The sequence below is a fragment of the Symphalangus syndactylus genome, chromosome 6, assembly GCF_028878055.3.
Source record: "Symphalangus syndactylus isolate Jambi chromosome 6, NHGRI_mSymSyn1-v2.1_pri, whole genome shotgun sequence".
NCBI classification, from domain to species: domain Eukaryota; kingdom Metazoa; phylum Chordata; class Mammalia; order Primates; family Hylobatidae; genus Symphalangus; species Symphalangus syndactylus.
The window spans coordinates 45,114,591-45,127,224 of record NC_072428.2 but is presented as its reverse complement, the minus strand read 5'-3'; the positions used below and the strand labels follow the sequence as shown (position 1 = coordinate 45,127,224).

The 12,634-nt window shown below is 36.7% G+C and overlaps 1 long non-coding RNA gene across 1 annotated transcript in view; it reads left to right on the top strand.

The window, feature by feature from the left end:
• Nucleotides 1-3,323: 3,323 nt before the first annotated feature.
• LOC134737011 (uncharacterized) overlaps nucleotides 3,324-12,634 on the top strand; it is a 55,808-nt gene continuing 46,497 nt past the window's right edge. The window contains exons 1-2 of the long non-coding RNA XR_010121530.1: nucleotides 3,324-3,420; nucleotides 5,764-5,877. This is a non-coding gene — a long non-coding RNA (uncharacterized lncRNA). The remainder of the gene's footprint in view (nucleotides 3,421-5,763; nucleotides 5,878-12,634) is intronic.

Sequence of the window (12,634 nt, the reverse complement as noted above, 5' to 3'; positions counted from 1 at the left end):
AGTAAAATGACAATCCAATTTAAAAATGGGTGAAGAATATGAATAGACATTTCTCCAAAGCAGGTAATGGTTGCACAACTCTAAATATACTAAAAACCATTGAGTTGTACACTGTAAATGGGTGAATTATATATCAATAACGCTCACTGACACACACACACACACACACACATTTATTGTCTCATAATTTCTGTGGGTCAAAGGTCCATGTTCTGTGGGTCAAGGGTTGCAATCAAGGTGTCAGTCAAGGCTGGGTTTTCATGAGCTTTGACTGGAGAAGGATCCACTTCCAAGCTCCCTCATGTTGGCAGAATTCATTTCCTGTGGCTGTCGGATTAATGGTAACTTTCTTCTTCAAAGCTAGCAATGGAGAGAGAGGCTCGAACAAGATGGGTGCTATATGATCATATAAACATAATCATGTACCTACCTTATCATCTCTACTGCATTCTGTTGGTTAGAAACAAGTCACACTTGCTGACCATATTTGAGGGGAAAAATTATTAAAAAGTGTTAATTATAGGAGGTGGGAATCATGTGGACCATCTTAAAGTTTGTCTACCACAGTAACATTCTTAGGGCCAATTTTTATAATTATGCAAACTAAATTAATTTCTAGTACCATTTCTGATCCTAGTTTGTAGAGGAGCTTCTTGACTGCTATTTTGGGATTATTTTCAAATTTCTAACATATAATCATTACTATTAATTGTTACAATTTATGAAGTATTTGCTTAGGGGCTGACATTACTATGTACTTTTTATATATTATTCTATTTCATACTTGGAAAAACCTATGAGGAAACACAGGCTCATCGAGGCTATTTCTTCCAAGGTCACATAGCTAGTAAGTGATGGAGCTGGAATTTAACCAAGGTATTATTAATCCAAAGCCTACCATGCCTTTAAGTACTATCATATAGTAATTAGATTAGCGTGTGTTTGTGTGTATGTGTGTTGTGTATGTTTTAAGCATTAACAATGTGTTATTATAATTTTTATTGGAACAAGTCTAAGAAATATCATTTATTGTTTAAAAAGTGTTGGACAGTTTATTAGGCACTGGTGGTACAAGGCAAACTAAACAGACTGTTTATTAATTCCTTCTGTGGTCTTAGACAACCTTGGCCTACTTTGCTTAATGTTTTTTGTGGCTATGTTATTTGGTACATATATACATAGAATTCTTATAGCTTCCTGTTGGGTAGACTCCTCTATAATTATGAATTCTCTCTTTTTGTCTCTAATAATGCTATTTCCTTGACATCTATTTAAATATAGCTATACCAGCATTCCTTTGATTAGTGTTTTTGTGGTATATCTTTTTCCATCACTTTACTTTCCTCCATTCTGTGGACGTATGTTTTGGGGTCTCTATTATAAGTAAAGATTTTTTTTTTAATCTACTCATAAAATATTTCCTTTTAATTGGAATTTTTAGTCCATTTACAATTAATGTAATTACTGATATATTTTGGTCTAAAACTTTCATCTTTGTATTTGCCTCATTTGTTGATATGGTCTGACTCTGTGTTCCCACCCAAATCTCATCATGAATTGTAATCTGAATTGTAAGCTCCACGTGTTGGGGGAGGGACCTCTAGAGAGGTAATTGAATCATGGGGGTGGTTATCCCCATGTTACTGCTCTTGTAATAGTGAGTGAGTTCTCATGAGATCTGATGGTTTTTAAAAGGTGCTTTTCCCTTTTTGCTTGGCACTTGTCCTTCCTGCCATCATGTGAAAATTGACGTGTTTGCTTCCCCTTCTGCCATGATTGTAAGTTTCCTAAGGCCTCCCCAACCATGCAGTCTTGGGCAGTTCTTTATAGCAGTGTGAGAACAGATTAATACACTCGTTCTATGTTCCTCTTTCTCTTTTATTTCCTTCTTTGAAATCATTTTTTCTTTTTTCTTTTATTCACTCATTCATGATATACTTTTAAAGTGGTTACCCTGGAGATAAAGAAGAAAAATCCTTTTCTTTTTTGTCACTTTCTGACCAATGTAACACTTTAAATCCTCCTCCTTTCTTATGTACTATTATATAATTCTCTCTATATTTAAAGCATTACAGGATATTATTATTGTTCCATTAATTCAATTTTGATTTAAATTTATCCACATATTTTCCCTTTTCATTTGCTCTTTACTTATTTTTTTGTCTTTTTATGCTTCATTCTGTATGTAGTTGTCCCAGTATCCATGGGGGATTTGTTCCAGGACCTGCTGTGGGTACCAAAATTCATAGATGCTCAAGCCTCTGAGATGAAATGGTGTCACATTTGCATATAACTTGACTGCTATTTTGGGATTGTCCTGCTGTGTACTTTATATTACCTCTACATTACTTATAATACGTAAGACATTGTAAATGTAATGCAAATACTTGTTACTCTGCATTGTTTAGGAAATACTAACAAGAAGAAAAATCTGTACATGTTCAGTAGAGATGCAGTTTTGTTTTGAATATTTTCAATCTGTGGTTGGTTGACTGTATGAATGCAGAACCCATGGATATCAAGAGTCAACTATATTTTCTTTTAGTTCACCAGTTCCCTCTCATCTATCTATAACATGCTGCTAAATATATCCTTTAAGTTCTTCATTTCAATTATTGGAATTTTTAATTCTAGAATTTCCATTTAATTCTTTTTGATAGTTTTTCTGCCAAAATTTTTCTATTTTGATATTTAACCTTTACATTTATTAAAATAATTATTTTAAAATCTGTGTGGGATAACTCTAATGTCAGGATCTTTTTTTTTTTTTTTTTTGGGACGGTGTCTCGCTGTGTCACCCAGGCTGGAGTGCAGTGGTAGGATCTCAGCTCACTGCAAGCTCCGCCTCCCAGGTTCACGCCATTCTCCTGCTTCAGCCTCCCGAGTAGCTGGGACTATAGGCCCCTGCCACCACGCCTGGCTAAGTTTTTGTATTTTTAGTAGAGACGGGGTTTCACCATGTTAGCCAGGATGGTCTCCATCTCCTGACCTCGTGATCCGCCTGCCTCGGTCTCCCAAAGTGCTGGGATTACAGGCATGAGCCACTGTGCCCGGCCAGGATATTTTTTAAAATTTATTTTTTATTGTGTATATTTAAGGTGTACAACATGATATTTTTATATACATGTTGATATTGATTTGGCTCTTCGTCCCCACCCAAATCTAATTTGAATTGTACTCCCATAATTCCCATGTGTTGTGGGAGGGACCCAGTGGGAGATAATTGAATCATGGGGGCAGTTTCCCCCATACTGTTCTTGTGGTAGTGAATAAGTCTCATGAGATCGGATGGTTTTATTAGGGGTTTCCACTTTTGTGCCTTCCTCATTCTCTCTTTGTCTGCTGCCGTCCATGTAACACACAACTTGCTCCTCCTTGCCTTCTGCCAGAATTGTGAGGCTTCCCCAGCCACTTGGAACTGTAAGTCCAATTAAACCTCTTTCTTTTGTAAACTGCCCGGCTTCAGGTATGTCTTTGTGAGGATTATCTATTTCTTGTTGACATTTTCTCCAAAATTTCAGTCTTTTGGGGGTACCCACCAAAAGCCTTTGGGGTTTACTAAATCCCTTCTTCTTGGAAGACAATGAACTTTATTTTTTGTCACTCTAGCTCTGTGGTTTCTGAAAACGTTGTTCAGTTTCTCAGCTTCTCTACCATTGCTTTTACATTTAGAATTGGCACTTAACTCTAGGGAAGCCCCAAATGCTAAGCTAACCTCTTGTATTTCTCCATTTTATTCTTACCATTCCATAAAATTTTTATAATCATGGTAGTTTTTACTATGCCTCCAAACAAATTTTTAAAATATTTTGTTTAGATTGTTTTATTGTTTTTAGAGAAAGATTTGGACTCAAACAACCTAGTCTGCCATTGCCAGAAGTAGGGGCACCACTTAATGTTTTAAGATGTTTTTCTGGGCTTGACTTACTGTGCAAAATAATACTATAGCCTCAGAATTTAAGATAAGACTTTTCTGATTACTATGGAAGAAAGGAGGGAAGTGCTTACCAACCAGAAGTTTGGTGACCACCACCATATCCTAGGTCTTTAGCCCCTGAAAATCATAGCCTTTTTTTTTTAATGCAAAAGTATAGTGCAAGATCTTCTCTGAGAACTGGCTTATGGTTAGCAAGAGAGGAGTTGGTCTTTTGGTACTTAGGTAGGAAAGAGCTCATGATACTCAGGGGAAGTGAGGGAAACCTAATAGTCCTGCATTAGGGAATTTCAAAAAGTTTTTGTAAGAGATACTGATAACATGCATTTTTGAGATATCTATTATTTTGTTGAGATTTTAACTTTTTTGACAACATTTTATATTTAGTACATCTTTCTTTGTTATATCATGTTACATTACAGAAAGTGATGCAGGACTTACTTCTTCCTCACCTGAATTGGCTAGTACTGTTTCAGCTGGGGAAGGAGACTTGAAAAATAGTATCTTTTCCAATATTTAGTAGAAAGAAGGGAAGGCGTTTATCTCTTTGCTCTAGCCTGCTTTCAAAAAGGACTGGAGAACTTCTGAAAAAGTTCTCTGACTTCTTGGAAACTCCCTATCCAAACAATGGCTTTGGCTAAAATTTATGCTTTTCTTGGGGCCTGCTGATTATTCCCTAAATAGTGTGCTAATGCACAGAAAACTTCCAAAGTGGCTGTCATCTTGAGTGACACAATTATAGCCTGTGTACACACCCTTGATAAGAAAATGGAAAATAAAATCATCAAGATAAAAAATTGCCTGAAGATAATGAAGGTGAGCAATGAATAGTGAAGGGCACATAACTGCTTTGTTTTCCAGGGATGGGAAAAGGAGGCAGAGAGGGAAAAGCTCCATGTTGATCCCAGGGGACAATTCCTTACCTTCCTTGTTCGCCTGATAGTCAAGTGAGGAATGGCTTGCATGACAAGACACTGCATGGAAAAAGCCTGGGCTTTAGAGGATAAGGAAGGAAGACCATGTACTGGTTCTACCACTTAATCAGTACATGATCTGTGAATATTATTCACATCTTTGAGGCTCATCTGTAAGGTGGGGATAATTCTTCCTTCACTGGCTTTTTACGAGTATGAACGTAGAAACCACTGTGAAAATGTAATATTAGCAGCATCAGATAGAAAAAAGAAAAACTTGGTTTGGTTACTTTATTGTTATGGTTAAATGTGGATTTTGGAAGCAGATAGACTTGAGTTTGAATCCCACTTTCTATTTCCTCATCTTTCAGAATTAAATGAAGTGAAGCATGTAAAATCCTTAGTGTAGTTTCTGTCATACAGCAAGTAAGGGTCTATGTGCCCAGTAAGGGTTATCTACTATTATTATTGTTGTGGTGATGATGATGATGATGATGATGATGATGATGTAGGGGATCTGATTATTTGTTTTTGCCCATTTGGTGATCAGAACATTGTTTATTATAGTCAGATTTGGCTTTCCAAGTCCAAACATATGTCTTTAATTAAACAGCATTTTAATGTAAGATCTAAATAGATTGACAGAAGGATTTCAGGAGAATTTCTGAATTCATGCTCTAGAATGAGAATTAGATACAGTTCATTCTACCTTAACCTCAGCATAAATATATGCAGCCAATTATAAATGATCTAGAAAGTGTTCTGAGGAAAACATCTACTGGTTCCTTATTAAGGAACAGATGAACATCCTTATCAGAGAAGTTGTGGGGATATGATTGTTTTGGCTTGACATGTTTTTCTCTTATTCCATTCTAGAGAGTCCCATCTATGCCATCTGATTCTCTTGTTTTACAGCATTTGAGCTGAGATCCTACCTTCCTTTTTATCAAGAACTTTAACATCACAGCCAGCTCTTGATTATCTGAGCCGGATAGACTGGTTTGATGAGCAAGATATAGCAGTGACCTGGTAAGTGCTTACCTTCCGAGAAGTACTAGGAAGCTAAGTGGATTGCTATTTACCCTCCCTGCCTTGGGTCTAGGAGAAGGGCGACAAAATCTGAAACTGAACTTAAGAGATGATAGAGAAGCTGAGATGGAGAGAATGCTCTACTTTAAAGGAGGTTGTAGGCCTATATGCAGAGTTAAGTTGGCTACAAAAAAACATTGAATTTTTAAATTATTTTTTCCACTTTCCTTGACATTATATTGCCTTTCTTTTTTCCAGCTTCTTGATTTAAATGCCTAATTGATTAGAGATAGTATATATATTGGGAATGAAAGGGATGAAAGGGAATGACTTTTCCTCTGAATAATGCTTTGGCTGGACCCTGCAGGGTTGAATATGTAATTATTTTCTTTTTTTTATTACATTCCAGATATTTTATACATCAGTTAGGATTCTTTCTGTAGCAAATAACAGAAAACTGACAATTGCCCTGAGGAGTTTTTTTTCCTAAGAAGTTTGAGGTAGGAGGGTTTCAGGGCTGGTTTATTCAGCAGTTCAATGATACCATCAATGACCCACATTATTCTGATCATCCTGTTCTGCCACCTTTAGTATATGGGGATTGTTCTTAAGTAAGTTTCCTTCATGTTGGTAAGGTGCAGCTTTGAGTGTCACATGCCCATAACAATTTTCAGACACAGAAAGGGGACAGTTTCTTTTTAGCATTGAAGTAAACCTTTTGTGAGAAGACATTCATCTGACTTTCCTTCAAAGTTCATTTGTCAGGATGTTTCATGTGACCATTTCTGATCACTAGTGGTAGGAGTGAGACCACTATGATTTGATTCAGACCAAACAAGATTCTACCCCCTAGAAGCAGGAGTGGAACCTACCTCACCTGAAACAGATGGCTTCTTGGGGAAGAGGGAATATTTTTAAAAACCAGGTAAAATTTGAAATAAGAAAGGAAGAAAGAAAAAATGGTTATTGAAAATGCAACCAGCATTAGCTGCTACTTCCTGCAATTGTAGTTTTAGTTTCCTCTTAAACTTAGGAGTTATGTAGGGTCTTAGAGAAAGTTTTAAAGTTTAAAAATGGTCAAGGATTTTGGTTTGTGTCTACTTAATTTTGGATTGTGGTTAATAATGTGGTTTGATGCTTTTACTTTTTAGAATTTTTGAGTTTATTTTTGTTTAAGGTATAGAGAATGTTTGCATTTTATGACTACATGAGAAGAAAAGAGTAGTTGCTGTTCTTGGGTCAATATTGTTAATTACATCATTCAGATTTTATATATTTCTATCTTTTATTAACTTGGTATTTTTCTAAATGTTCTATTTTGGAATAATTTTAGATTTACAGAAAAGTTTGCAAAAATAGTACAGTTTCCCCACACCTACCTAGTACAGATAGTTCCCCTTTGCCTACCTTTCCTGAATGTTAATCAGCATAACTGCAGTATATATGAAAAAAAAACTATGAACTTAACATGGGTACAATTCTGTTATCTAAATCGCAGAGTTTGTTCAGATTTTACTAATTTTCCCACTAATGTTTAACTTGATCTTTAAAGACTGAGAAAGCTGTATTAAAATACCTAGTTGCTATTGGAATTTGGCCTCCTTTTACTTTGCATTTCCGGTAATTTTTTGGCTTTGTATGTTTTAATTCTGTATAATTTACCACACATAGCTTCAAGATAATTTTTTGTCAATGTGGGTCTTACCCTTCATCAGTATAATGTGATCTTTTAAGTCCCATTTAATGACCTTTTTTTGAACTCAGCATTTTCTGAGGAAGATAAACCCTGACTTTTTGTTTTTGTTTTTAAATTTTCCTAGTATTCCTTTCCTATTCTTTTACTTTCAGCTTTATGAGTAATTTTGTTTGGGTGTGTATAAGTCAAGATCCTGGCAGGAAACAGATGCTATGCTCAAATTAGGTAACTTGATGAGAATTTAATAAAGGGACTGTTTAGAGAGGTGTGAGCAAGGGGGTGGAGAAACCACAGGGACAGCGTAGCACCCTTGGACTTAACCACTGGGCAACATTACCACCCCTTCTTTGCCTGACAGAGCCTGAAGAGAAAGTGCTGCCTAACGGCAGCTGTGGCCCTTGGAGGCGGGAGGCAGCCCACTGTGGTGATTCTGCACAAGGGAACCAGGGAGATAATGCCCCAACCTCACTCTCCTCCCTCCTTCCCTCCCTCCCTCTCTCAGACCTCAGGCTGGTGCTTCCTATGACCAAACCCAGCTGGAAGCTGGAGGCAAAGCCATGTGTGAATACATTGGTATTGGTTGGCCTCCTGGTACACAAAGCAGTGGAGTGTAACAGTAGATCTGGAAAGCAAATGAAAGCTATCTAGTAAAAGTTGTGTTGTTTTTCTATAGAGCATTTACGGCTAGATTTAGTTCATATTAAATCTAATCTGAGAATTCTTTTTATGCATTAGGTTAACTTTTCATGTTAACATTTACTGTTATAATAGATGTGTTTAGTTTTTATCTGTCATCTAATTTCTATTTTCTGCTTTTTAAAAATTATTTCTTGCTATTTTCTAGTATTCTATTGTTGCATGTTTGTTTGTTTTTTAATCTTTTCTGCTTCATTAATTTGGATGGTATTCAGCTCTACTACTTGGTAAGTCTGCATATATATACTTAACATAGTTAAACATAATAGCCATGTTCAATGTTCCTTATAATGATGTTTCAGTCAATGGTAGGCTGCATATACAGTGGTGGTTCCATAAGATCACAATGGAACTGAAAAATTCCTATCACCTGGTGACACTATAGCTGTTGTAACACTGTAGCTCAATGACTTTATTTAAAAAATAAATGTAATGTAGCCTAAGTATACAGTGTTAGTAAAGTCTACAGTAGTGTACAGTAACGTCCTAGGCCTTCACATTCACTCACCACTCACTGATTCATTCAGACCAGCTTCCTGTCCTGCAAGCCCTATTCATGGTAAATGCCCTATACAGGTGGTACCATTTAAATAAATCTTTTATACTGTATTTTTACTGTACCTTTCATATGTTTAAATACACAAATGCTTACTATTGCATTCCAATTGCCTATAGTATTCAGTATAGTAACATGCTGTACAGGTTTGTAGCCTGGGAGCACTAGGCTACCATATAGCCTAGGTGTGAAGTAGGCTATATCATCTAGGTTTAGGGAAAGTACACTCTGTGATGCCCACACAATGATGACATCCCCTAACAACACATTTCTCAGAACATATCCCTGTTAAGTGACACATGACTGTGCTGTTAATCTTAGATTATCAACTTTATAGATTAAACAATATCTGCAGACAGCCCCATCTCCCATGAAAGATAAAAAAATTAGTATACATACTTCCTCACGCATCCCCACTTGTAAGATTTTATTGGTATAATCTGGGATTTTTGTTTCAGCTTATAATACATACCTTTTTCTAACGTGCTTTTTATGTCAATAATTATAAATTTCACCTTGTATTTTGTAATTATGTTAGCTTTAGTTACAACACTTAAAGGCTTACAAGGATTCATTGCTCTGGGTAACTGTGCTGACTTGAGGCCAGATTCTGTCCTGTGCTATGTTCTTCTAATTTGGAGTGCGCTAGTCATATTTGCATAAAATCTTAGAGATTCCTGGCTTTTGGTTTCAAAAGGCTTGTTATTTTTTCCTCCCACCCAGCTAGGCCTCTTGCCTTATCCTTAGGGGCATCTTCTCTTGTTTCCCTCCCATGCTGTACTCAGGAAGTTATTTGCGCTGGGGAAAGGTAGATTTCTGTGGGACATTCCACATTTTTCCTCTGCCCCATTTTAGCCCTGGTTCCTCTTACTCCCATTTGTGTAGTAGGGTGGGTATCAGTAAGATTTTAAATAATTTTTTCCTTTTAGTATTCATGGCCCTCTTTTGCATTCTCTTTGTCAACTCCTAGAGTCAAATAATTTTAATTTCAGTTACAGGATAATGATTCTTTGTGGTGTGAGACTGAGATCCTTACAGTTTCAATGTTGATGGTATATTTGCTATTTACTTCACTTACATAGGTTTATTCACTTATGTAGGTTTTGGATAACAAAGTTTTATAAACTTGCCCATACACTGTCATCTTTTCCTGAATTTTTTTAAATGGTTATTTTCCCCAGCTTCATTCAGGTCCAACTGACAAATAAAAATTATATATTTGAGGTGTACAATGTGATGTTCTGATATACATATACAACATATACTTGTGAAATGATTGCCACAATCAAACTAATTAATTTATCTATCACCTTGGTAATCTTTTTTGCTTTTTTTATAAAACACATTCATATTTAAATCTCGAACTCATCTGATACATATTTTTCTGCATGGTATAAACCTGCCTTCATTTTGGCCCAGTGTTAGTGTTTTGTACCAATACAGTTTATTGAGTAATCAGTTTGCTCACTCACTTGAAAAACGACCTCGCTGTGGGCTAAATTCCCATATGCACTTGAGTTCATTTTTGGCTTTCCATTTGATCTCACTGATCTTACTGATTTCTGTCATTGCTCTACCTCCTCCCCACCACTCCAAACCCATTCACTGTGTTTGACGTGTGACTGCCTGAGCCATTAACTGCTCTTGAATCCAGCATTGCCTGTCCTCTTCCTTCCCCTTAAAGCATGTTTTTTGTCTTCTTTCCCTGTCTGGCCCATTGGTACTTCTCATTCAGAGATACTCTGAGTTTTCAGAGGTTCCTGTCAACCTCTCACTCAGTTTGGATTTCTAAGGGACCGGGGAAGGCTTTCAGGACCTGAAAAGTCTGTTCCCATCCACAGTCCTGGCATAGAGAATGAAAGAGCTTTGCAGCGTGTGAGCTTTCAACCATCTCCCACCCACAGATCCCTCTACTCCTCCCTACATGGTAAAATAATTACTTCTCCCTCAAAGCTCCAGCATGACCACAGGGAGGCCCAGACTCTCAGACTGCCTTATCTCATCACCAGCAAGGTCTTGTCTAAGAACTGCTCTGTAGAGCTATTTAAAATTTGTTAGTGGGCTTATCTTCCCCAATCCCGTGCATATATGGATGACTCCACAAGCTTCCCAGAAAAGTGCACAATTGAAGACACACTTTGCTATGTGTGGTTGTACAGAGCTGCACAAGAACCCTCAATATTTGAGGAATTTCAACTTTTCAAGAATTTTAGATCTATTGGAACAGAACATTGGCAGAAATATCATTTTTTCTGTTTTATTTAAAAAAGACAATTTTAGGGAAAATTGGTATTTATGATATAGTTACATTTTTAGCACTCTATAAATCTGAAGACATCTTGATAGCTGCAGAACATAAAAATGTATTATGGATAACTTGGTTTTCTCATAAAACAGTCATGTTTGGCATATTAAATGTCAAAGTATGGTTTATGAAGACAGCAATTATACATTTACTAATTGAATTGACATTCAAAGACATTCCAGTTTATAAAAGAAAGAATGACAACACAGCAGTGTTTAAGGAACAGAGCACCTCACAGTACTTCTAAAAACAGCACATTTCTTTGTTTCTTTGTTTTGTTTGTATTTCAATAACTTTTGGGGTACAAGTGGGTTTTTTTTACATGGATGAATTATATAGTGGTGAATTCTGAGGTTTTAGTGCACCCATCACCTGAGTAGTGTACCTTGTACCTAATGCGTACTTTTTTTTTTGTCCCTAGCCACCCTCCCACTCTTCCCCTTCTGAGTCTTTAAAGTCCATTATGTCACTTCTTATGCCTTTGTGTACTCATAGCTTAGCTCCCACTTATAAGTGAAAACACATGGTTTTTGGTTTTCCACTCGTATGTTACTTCACATAGAATAATGGCCTCCAGCTCCATCCTAGTTGCTGTAAAAGACATTATTTAATTTAGCTAATTAATTTATTTATTTTTGAGATGGAGTCTGGCTCTGTCATCAGGCTGGAGTGCAGTGGCATGATCTTGGCTCCCTGCAACCTCCGCCTCCCATGTTCAAGTGATTCTCCTGCCTCAGCCTCCTGAGTAGCTGGGACTAAAGGCACACGCCACCACACCCAGCTAATTTTTGTATTTTTAGTAGAAACAGGGTTTCACCATGTTAGCCAGGATGGTCTCGATCTCTTGACCTTGTGATCTGCCCGCCTTGGCCTCCCAAAGTGCTGGGATTACAGGCATAAGTCACCATGCCCGGCCTATTTTATTCTTTTTAATGGCTAGGTAGCATTCCATGGTGTAAATATACTACATTTTCTTTATTCATTAGTCATTGGGCACCTAGGTTGGTTCCACGTCTTTGCCGTTGTGAATTGTGCTGCTATAAATAAATGTGTACAAGTGTCTTTTTCATAATAATGACTTCTTTTCCTCTGGGTAGATATCCAGTAGTGGGATTGCTGGATTGAATGGTAGATCTACTTTTAGCTCTTTAAGGAATCTCCATACTGTTTTCTATAGACGTTGTATTAATTTACATCCCCACCAGCAGTGTATAAGTATTCCCTTTTCCCCACATCTATGCCAACATCTATTATTTTTTGACTTTTTTATAATGACCATTCTTGCAGGAGTAAGGTGGTATCTCACTGTAGTTTTAATTTGCCTTTTCCTGATGATTAGGGAGGTTGAGCATTTTTTCATGTTTTTTGGCCATTTGTATATCTTCTTTTGAGAAATGGCTATTCATGTCCTTTGTCTACTTTTTAATGGAATTATGTGGTTTTTTTTTTTCTTTGTGATTTGAGTTCCTTGTAGATTCTGGATACTAGTCCTTTGTTGGATGCA